The sequence below is a fragment of the Mustela putorius genome, unplaced genomic scaffold (genome assembly GCF_011764305.1).
Source record: "Mustela putorius furo isolate JIRA1106 unplaced genomic scaffold, ASM1176430v1.1 tig00003858_pilon_pilon_pilon, whole genome shotgun sequence".
Lineage (NCBI taxonomy): Eukaryota > Metazoa > Chordata > Mammalia > Carnivora > Mustelidae > Mustela > Mustela putorius.
The window spans coordinates 15893409-15904135 of NW_025422010.1; the positions used below are offsets into that span (position 1 = coordinate 15893409).

Below are 10727 nucleotides of genomic sequence, written 5' to 3' on the forward strand. Positions count from 1 at the left end.
AATTTTTAAATTTTCTCTATTTTTCATCATAAGTTGTCTGTTTACTTTATCAGTTACCAATGGGGGACATTAAAATATCATGTTATGATGGTAGGTTTGTCTGTTTATGTCTGATGTTCAGTTGATTTCTACCTTATCCATGTTGAGGTTACCTATTAGGTACATAAATATTTAGAATTAATATATGCTAAGTAATCTTATTATGTTGATGCTTTACTGTATTATACTGACCATTTTTACCTTTAGTAATGTTTGTTGACTGTTATTAATGTTAATAAATAGGTTTTTTAATTAGTATTTTCATAGAATAGATCTTGGTTATTTTCATTCAAATTTTCTTTTTTTTTTTAAGATTTTATTTATTTATTTGAGAGATAGAATGAGAGAGAGAGCATGAGAAGGGGGAGGGTCAGAGAGAGAAGCAGATTCCCCATGGAGTTTGGGAGCCCGATGCAGGACTCAATCCCAGAACTCTGGGATCATGAGCTGAGCCAAAGGCAGCCACTCAACCAACTGAACCACCCAGGCGCCCCTCAAATTTTTTGTAAGTCATCTACCTGTATTTAATATTTTAATCCTGTCTGAGAATCATCTTTCTTTTTAAATTCACGAGAAGTTGTTGGGGTCAATTCCACGTTAAAACATGTGAAACCCCAAGGGCCTGCCTGGGCCTACTTAGCCATAGTGACTCCATGTTGCCTAGGTAGACATTTTGTTGTTTAACAAATGCCTCAACAGTTATTGATATCAGTTCCAGGTAACTGTTACTAAAACACATACCTAAAACAAGGCCATTTTGTTGTTTAATAAATGCCTCAACAGTTACTAGTATCGGTTCCAGGTAACCGTTACTCAACTGTTACTAACCGTTACTAAAACACAGGTAGGAGACATCCAATCAGCCAAAGCCACTTATGCAGATGTCTGTGATTGTGCCCTATAAAAACTAGCCTGTAAGAACAAGGGGCATCGCTCTCTTCGGAGGCGGTCCTGGCCGGTCAGTCTGACTTCTAATACTTGGCATAGAATAAAGCTTTACATTACTTTCATTTTGTTTCAGCCTCATTTCCCTGGCCGGTCAGTCTAACTTCTAATGCTTGGCATAGAATAAGGCTTTGTGTAACTTTGTCTCAGTCTCATTCCATTGATAACGGACCCAACATATGCGGGCTCATCCAGGATCAAACAACGAGAACTGAGCCAGCATCAGAATTTCTGGGAAAAGCCTCCAGAGGTAAGATCTCCATATTCTGTGAGATCTGGTCTGTCTGGTTGTGGAGCTCCAGGGTATGGCCCACTGGGGAGAAGCTGGATGCAGCCATGCTCCCCAGGGCTGGAGTAGATGTGGGGACGCCCCATCCCTCTTCTGGTAGATTGTCTGGGGGTTTGAGCCCCCCTAGGCAGCCATCTGGGTCTGTAGGGGGCCGGGTAACCCCCGTTTTTAGGAGGCCAGGAAAACCCCCACCAGTGGGTGAAGGCTGCTGGTTCTGTGTGTCTTTGTCTTGTCTTTTTGTTGTCTGTTTTGTTACTCATTTCTAGGGGACCGAGAAAATCCCCACTGGCAAATGTTTGTAGGGGACTGAGAAAATCCCCACCAGCAGCAGGTTCTGGGTAAGAGCCACTGGGTCTGTGGTTGTCTGTGTCTTGTCTTTTGGTTGTCTGTTGTGTTGTTTGTTGTGTTTGAAAAAATGGGACCAGCAGAGAGTAAGGGGACTCTGACTTTCATCTCTCTGCTCCTCTTAATAGATATGGGAATTCTCCCTTGCTCATTTCTTATGTTAATGGCTCTAACTGGAGCCAACTGTGGTTGGTCTAACTCAAGAGAGAGACTTTAAGGAATATTCCCAAGCAGCTGCCAAAACTCCCTTTGTTTAGGGGAAATTCCTTACTTTCTCTGGCCGACCTCGACTGCCTAGCCCTTCTCCCTTGCTGGCGGGGCCTTCTGGCAGCACTTTGTTTGTTCTGTCTCCTCCTTCTGTTTCTGCACCAGCTTGGGTGCAGCCTGCATAACTGGCTTCTAGACCATCCTTGGTGCTTCCTGCACCACAGCTCCTTCTCTCTTCACTGTCAAGAAACAAAAAGAACACCCCCTGGACCTAACACCCCCCCCCCACCAGATCCCCCCCCCCCCCGTGTCTCAGGTAAACATTAAAAATGGAGTGGGTCCAGGTGAAATGTAAATCAGAATTTAAACTAAATTAAGTTTATTGGTTTAATTAAAATAGACATGTCTTTAAAGTTATAGCAGTAAATGTGAAACTTCAATCAAAGTTTATGAAGGTCAAATAAGCTCATGTTATTTGTTAAAATCTGTTAGCAAAGAAATAACTAAACTAATGATTAATTGTCTGTCTCGGAGCTTTAATTGGTAATTGTTAAAATAGCTTTCAAAGTCTTTGGCAACCTGAAACACTAAAGGTTTACTTGGATGACAAATGGAATTAAATTTGTTGGACATCTAGGTCTTAACCAATGGGATAAAATACTAAAGCATTAATTACTGGAACCAGGTTTGTGCTTTTAACTTCTTACTGCAAAGCAACTAAAAATATTTAAATCTTTTGGTAAACAAGTTTTGTGCTTAACTGATTCATAAGTTTGCCATCTACAGAATTCTGTTGTAACTATTCAAAATTGGTTAATACTTAGCCATTACTAGAGACTAGAGTGTTTCTAAGAATAAAAAATTCTACTAACTGTAAGTAAGACGATAAAAGTAAGAAAAACAACCCTATATAAAAAAATAGGAGATACATTTAAAAAAGGGGAATAAAAACATTTTGTTAACATTTTGTTAAAAATAAAAGGTAATTTTATTTTCTTAGGTAAAAGGTAAATTTATTTTATTTTTACAAATATTCAGATTTTATTATAAATAAAATACTGTTTTGTGTTTTTTTTAACATAAAAAAATGCCAAGTGTTGCATTTTATTCACCACCCTGGAGACCAAGACTGTAAAGATTAAGGCAAACAGCTAGAGTGAAGGCACATACCAAAGGGCCACCGTTGGGGTTACAAGGAAGAAAGGAAGAATCCCAGGGCACAGCTGGACACCCCGTCCCGCCCCCCCCCCACCACGACACGCAGCATTCTGCAGCAGCCGTCCTGTTGGTTTCATTACATAAAATACAGGTAACTAGAACTATACAATAAAATAATGTATATTGCAGAAGTGTAATGCAGGTATTGTCTTATAAAGAGATTTTATTTTAAAAATAAAATTCTGTTTAAAAATATACTACACAGATGGAGAAGGAGAAAAGCAACAAAACTAAACACTCCAAATTTCACTGCAGCCTAAGACTGACTGGTGTGAGGCTGACCCCTGGGCTAGAGGGAAACTGTCCTGGCAGTTGATCTACGGTCCTTGTCCCGCAACCTTGAACAGAATGTCTCTGTTAGGAGGTGGCCACTTAACACGAGGAACTGGCTAGGAGATGCTGATGTGAAAACTTGGCAACAGAAGAGGCCTGAGAGAAGCAGGAGATAATATAGAGATAATGAGAGATAATTATTTGAAGATATAATTATCTTAGCATAATTATTGAGATAATTATTGAAGCAGGAGATAATAAGAGATAATTATTTGAAAAAAAATGTCTTGGGACAAAACCTAGATGCAAAAAAGTTGTAAAAGGTTTATGAAGAAAAATCTTCAAAAAAAAATTTTTAGGTATGGTCGGACAGACTAAAATTAAAATGAATTTTAAAATGTAACACATCAGAATAATAAATCATATGAAATGACTCCATGTATTCTAGACTACCAAGAGAAAAACGCCATTAAGATTTTTATTAAAAGTTTTAATGTTGTCTAAAAACAACCAGAGGAAAGGCAGTTGACTGATAACTGATAGTAAGTTTTAAAAAATTGTACACACACAAAAAAGAGGGCCTAAGAGAATAAATAGTTTTGTCTTAAAATAAAAATATCTGGTTGCACCAGAACTTGAAAGAAAATAATAAAAACTAAACTTGAGGGTCTTTAGTAAGTCATAAAATGCTTGGGGAAAGTGACCTTTATTTGCCTTGGTTTATAGGTTTAAAAGAGAACAATAAAATATGTTGGAAATTTAACCATATTAGATCAGCTTTGTTGGATGTATTCACAAGAAAAAAAAAAGACTAAAGCCCTGTGTCATGGCAAATCTATATTGGTGATCCACTCAAGTAAAGGTTGACTATTATGTAAACTAAAAAAACACTGGTATAAAAAAATCTGCTCTCTCTCTGTTCAAAAAAACCCAAAGTTTTCTTAGATTAATTGATCTACTGTTAAGGAGAGAATATAAATGGTTTTCTCTTTGCTTGCCTAGAGAAACCAGTTTCTATATTTTGTTTTATCCGTAATCCTATTTAAGCATGTGCTTTAAAACTTAAATTTCAGCAATTGTCAACAAGATTTTAATTGTAAATGAGATCTCTTTGACTCATAAGGCTTTTCCTTGGTATGCTAATTACTCAAAAAGTACAATGATAAACCTTGGTTTACATATGGGTAAATGCTAAATAATATGCATAAACTGTAAAATCATATCTATTCTGAATTTTTGTCATTTATAATTATTTTAATTCTCTTATAAAATAAATTCTGTCTTAAAGAAAATTCATATGGGAGACTTCCAGGACAAATACAGTTCTTTGATATGTTGAAATCCTGAAACTGAAATGGATAAAAATTTCCAAAACTAACTAAAACTACATTCAAACTAAACCAGAATTAGTAACATGGGACCTCAAGCCTTGGCGAATGAAGGACTACTGCCCCAGGGAACCCCCTGACTGGAACCCAAACTCTGATAAAGGTAAGGAGAGTCTATGTTTCTACCACCAGACCCTGCTGGGAGGCCTCCATGTGACTGCAAGGAGACCCATAAATTTATCTAAAATTAGTGTGGTGACTCAAGATAAGGATGAGTCTCCAGGGGCTTTTCTAGAAAGGATTATAGAAGCCTATAAAATATATAGCCTGATTGACCCTGAGGCACCCAAAAATCAAAGGGCAATAAACTTTGCCTTTGCCAATCAGTCAGCCCCAGATATTAAGGAGAAAACTTCAGAAAATTGAAGGATTTAAAGGAAAGAATCTGACTGAGTTCATGGGAATAGCAGAAAAGGTGTTTAACAACAGAGATACACAAGAAGATGAAAAACAGACTAGAAAAATAGTTAAAGTTTTGGCATTATATGAGACGGGGAAAAAACAAAGGAAAAGAGGTCCAACGAAAAGGAAAAAGACAAGTAAAAAATGGTCAATGGAAAGAAAAGCCTCAGTATAGAAAAACAACAACAACAACAACAACAACTTATGAAAAGTATTAGCTTCAGATCAGTATACTTACTGCAAGGAAAGAGGACACTGGGCCAAGGAGTGCCCCAAAAAGAAGATGGCAATGCTGGCCAGCAGAGACTAAAGGGACCATGGTTCAGAGCCCCTCCCCAAATCTCGGGTAAAAACTCAGGTGGAGGGGAAATCAATTGATTTTTTGATGGACATGGGAGCCCAATTTTTATCATTACTAGAGCCTATGAAAAAATGATCTGAAGAGAAAGTCTGGGTACATGGGGAAAATGGCACAAAAGGACATAAATAAACAACAGAAAGGACCTTAAATTTGGCCTACAGCTGTTCGCATCAGTTCTCCCTCCCCTGGGAAGCAAAGGAATGGATCTCCATAGAACACACCTTTGCTTCTCGTCAAAAGGCCGAAACTGGGGAGTACTGACCCATTCAGGACTTGCGGGAAGTTAACAAATGGATTAAAGATATCTACTCGATGCTGCCTAACCCCCTATACCCTACTCTCCCTCCTGAGCCCCAAGAGAACCATGTATACTGTCTTCGATCTCAAGAATACAAGAGAGTCTTCTCAACCCCTCTTTGCTTTTGAGTGGTCCAACCCACAGAAAGTGTTCCAAGGCCAGCTCACATGGACAAGAACAAACGCCCAAGTGATGGGGTATCAGGCCCTCCTCCTTGACTTTCTGGTCCCCAGTGGTGCTAAATCCAGCCATGTTGCTGCCAGAGAAGCTGACTGACCACAGTACTTGCTAATAGCCACTGAGGACTATAAGTCATGCTTGCGGGGACAAGCCACTTATTTAAGCTTTGATCTCCAAGAAGGAGTGTGTTCACCGTCTGAGTCCAGGAAACAGGTAACAACTGATACCCCCACCCCACCCACACTACTGTGGGGAGGTCCTAACCCAGGTCACAGGAATAAGGCCGGATCTCAGAGACACTCCCCTCCTGAATGTGGAGATGACTTTGTTCATAGATGGGGGTAGCTACATGGTGGATGAAAAGAGGTATGCAGGGGTTGTGATGATTTCTCCTGAGCAGGAACTCTAAAAAGTGGCCCTGCCACACATCTCTAGGAACAACAGGTATGTCTTTGCTACTCTCCATATACACAGGGCTATTTATAAAGAAAGGGGCCTATTAACAGCAGAAAAAAAAAATTAAAAACAAAGAAAAAATACTGGCTCTCCTCCAGACTATTTGGGACCTGAAAGAGGTGGCCATTATGCATTGCCCAGGACACCAAAAGGGGACTGATCTGGTTTCAAAAGGAAAGCAATTAGCAGATCAAACAGCAAAGCAAGCAGCCAGGAAAATGACTCAAAAACTGGTTACACTCCTGGCTCCAGCCCTACCAGAAAAACCAGATTATTTAGAGGAAGATTTAAAATATTTACAAAAATGGACTAAATTAGACTATAAAGGGGACTGAGCTAAGACCAGGACAAAAAAGTTAATTCTTCCTCGAAGACTTAAAAAAAAAAAAAAATTAGTAAACCAAATACATCAGGGTACTCATTTAGGGACACGGAAACTTAAAAAACTAATGGGCAAGCAATTTCAGGTATCTAAATTAGGGCATATGGCTCAGGATATAGTTAATAGATATGCTCAATGTCAGGCAGTAAAAGTGGAAAAACTAGGATGGAAGAAAAAAAGAGAAAGAGGTAAAAAAACCTCTGAAATAAAATGTTAGTTTTTGTAGATACCTCTTCAGACTGAGTAAAAACTTTTTCTGCCAAGCATGGAACGGCAGAAATAGTAGCCAAAAACTACTAAAAAAGTAATTCCTAGGTTTGGGTTGCCTCTCATGATCGGGTCAGACAATGGCCCAGCATTTGTGAGTTCAGTCTCATGGGCATTGGCCAAGGCCGTGGGCACTAATTGAAAACTACACTGTGCCTACTGGCCCCAGAGTCCCGGACAGGTAGAGAGAATGAGCCAGACTCTTAAAGAGACCTTGACAGAGCTAATTCTGAAAACTGGCGGTGGATGGATGGATCTCCTTCCCTTCACCCTCCTTAGGGCGCGATGTGCACCCTACTTTAACAAGGTTACCCCATTTAAAATAATGTTCAGGAGACCCCCTCCACTCTGCTCATCGCTACAAAAGGTTGCCCTAATAAAAATGACTGATCAGTCTGTATTCCAGTCACTGCAGGCACTACAGTCTGTCTTAAAAAGAGCCCACGCAGGGATCTGAACTGCCTACAATGAGATGGAAATAGAGGTAAAACCACATCCTTACCAACCCAAACACTTGGTTTGGATACGCCGCCATCGAATGAAAACCTTGAAGTCTCATTGGAAGGGACCATTTCCTGTCATCCTATAGAGGACCGAAGGATTCCAACATCTTACTGCAGGAATAAAATGGACAAAACCTGCTGTTCCCATCCTAATTCCAGCACTAATTGATTCTTTAAAAAGTCAAAGAATTGACTAATCTCCAAAGAAAAGGGGGGGATGTTGGGGTCAATTCCATGTTAAAACATGTTAAACTTATTCTTTGATTCTCCCAGGGCCTGCCTGGGCCTACTTAGCCATAGTGACTCCATGTTGCCTAGGTAGACATTTTGTTGTTTAATAAATGCCTCAACAGTTATTGATATCGGTTCCAGGTAACTGTTGCTAAAACATACACTTAAAACAAGGCCATTTTGTTGTTTAATAAATGCCTCAACAGTTACTAGTATCGGTTCCAGGTAACCGTTACTAAAACACACAGGTAGGAGACATCCAATCAGCCCAAACCACATATGCAGATGTCTGTGATTGTGCCCTATAAAAACTAGCCTGTAAGACCAAGGGGTGTCGCTCTCTTCGGAGGCGGCCCTGGCCGGTCAGTCTGACTTCTAATGCTTGGCATAGAATAAAGGTTTATATAACTTTCACTTTGTCTCAGCCTCATTTCCCTGGCCGTTCAGTCTAACTTCTAATGCTTGGCATAGAATAAGGCTTTCCTTAACTTTGTCTCAGTCTCATTCCTTTGATAACGGACCCAACAAAGTGAGGGAAATAATAACCAATATTTGCCCAACTTGTGACAAATGCAGTATTGCAATGCATTAGGGAGATAGTAGTCTTTAATAAATAATGATGAATCAATTCATTAAACGTATAGAAAAAATAAATTCACCCCATCTCAAAACCTACAAGAAAAAATATTAATTAAAAATGTATCATGTCAAAAGATGTTGGAGCAAACATAGGTCTTTATGACATTTAAGTTGGCAAATATTTTGGAGAGAATTAAAAAGCTGTCTGTACATGTAAAAGAAAAATTTGATAGTTTGAACTAATTTAAAATGGAGAAATTATCTTCATTAAAAGCCATCACTAAAAAATTTGCCATGAAAAGAGTAAAAAGCCAAGTCATCAGTTGGGATGTTATATTTGAATACACATCTTTGACAAAGTGCTCATATCCAGATTAAACAAGAAGTAACTTCAAGCTGGGAAGAAAAAAGAAAATTAATTAAGATATGCAAATTAAATGTACATTTCAGAAAATGATCATGCCTCAAATTATATGAAAAGTTGCTCAACAGAACTAGTAATTAAGGAAATGCAAATTAATACCATAATAAATTATTAATACCATAATAAATTATTACACTTATTAATATATCTTAGAATAGAAGGGCCAGGGTTGAAAATATATATTGGTACATCACTCTGCAAATGTTTTTGGCCATATCTATGAAAGCTATGTATATCCTACCCTTTACCAAAAATTTTAATTTTGGATAGAAGTAAAATTATATACTAGAACTCTACAAAACAATAAGAATAAAAGAATAAATTCCTGCTATAGCAACTATCAGTCCATTTGGACTGCTATAAGAAAAATGCCATAGACTGGATGGCTTAAACAACAAACATTTATTTCTCACAGTTCTGGAGGCTGGCAAGTCAAAGATCCAGGTGCCTGCATATTTGGTATCCTGGTTCATAGATGGCTGTCTGTCTCCTCACATGGTTAAAAAAAAAAAAAAAAAGCAAGAGAGGTCTCTGGAGTCTTTTGTAGAGACACCTATCTCATTCATGACCGTTCTATTCTTATGACCTAATCACATCTCAAAGGCTGCATCTCCTAATAGCATCACATTGGAGGTTAGGATTTCAACATATGAATTTTAGGAGGCCAACGCATTCAGTCTATACCAGCATCAGAAGAATGATTCTCACAGTCATAATGAGAAGCGAAAAAAGCTGGAAATAAATGGATAGTTTTATCTATGGTATGATTCCATTGATATGAGGTTTAAGAGCAGCCAAACTTATTCTCTGATAATTAAAGCTAGAATAATGATTACCTTTGGATGAATGGAATTATTATTAGATGTACAAGGGAGCCTTCTGAGATATTTAAACTATTCTGTAACTTTATCTGAGTTGTGGTTACGTGAATGTATGCATACATGTAAATTCTTCACATTGTACACTTAACCTGTATGTATATGTCAGTAAAGCGTTTACAACATAATGTAATTTTTATTAATGAAGGCAAAAATATATAATCATATTAGTAGATGCAAAAAACAGCTTTGATAACATACTGTTCCCTTTTATGATGATAAAACAATTTTTAAATTCCTCTTAATAAATTTTAATAGAGGGCAAATTCTTGAATCTGGTAACAGATAGTCCCTAAAAACCTGTAAGTGCCTCATATTTAAGAGTGAAACATTATACTGTGATTTATCTGTTAGTGTTAATATAGAGGCTGCTTTTGGGCAACCAACTTGAACAAAGGAAACCTGAGTAGAAGGGCTCACAGTAACCCCCAACCCCCTGTCTCAATACAAACAGGCCCATTAGATGACCCATCTCAAAATAGCCATAAGCCCTAGCTGACCAATGGGATACTTATACCTAGATGAAAAAAGGAAAATTCCATACATCCCCATACTTCCTCACCTTTCCCCTTTAACTACAGCCACCCACCATTACCTCTTGGGAGACAGTCTCTGCTTTGCTGTCCTGACTGCCGCTCCCTTGTGGTATATTCAATAAACTTCTATTTCCTTTGTTCTGTCTTGTGTGAATTCCTCAGCTGGTTTCCACCCAGTCGGGTCATCCCACATTTGGTGGTCCCCATTCGATAAGAAAAGACACCACACTAACTACTTTGAATTTACTTACTAAATTCAGAAAACAGCTAAGGATGATCTTTAACATTAGTATTTTACTGAAAGTTCTATCTAATCCAGTAGTACTAGAAAAATAAGTAAAGGTATAAAGTTTAGGAATAAGAATTAACATTATCATTATTTACAGACTATGTAATTCCTTATTTTTAAAAAAAAGAAAAATTGAGTTGCTGACTCTGATTTCAATAAAATATATCAATTGAATTATTATATATTACCAACAAATTATTAGAAAATGTAATTTCACAAAACCACATCATTTTAATA

The 10727-nt window shown here is 37.8% G+C and overlaps 1 long non-coding RNA gene across 2 annotated transcripts; it reads left to right on the forward strand.

Annotated features, from left to right (window-relative positions):
• The first annotated feature begins 1033 nt into the window (after positions 1-1033).
• On the forward strand, positions 1034-7913 carry LOC101691177. Of its 2 annotated transcripts, none has more exons than XR_006602061.1 (4): positions 1034-1234; positions 2921-3134; positions 4605-4807; positions 5526-7913. It is a non-coding gene; the product is annotated as an uncharacterized LOC101691177 (long non-coding RNA). The 2 variants fall into 2 exon arrangements; XR_001177906.2 differs by having other exon boundaries at positions 7457-7913.
• The last annotated feature ends 2814 nt before the right edge of the window (positions 7914-10727 follow it).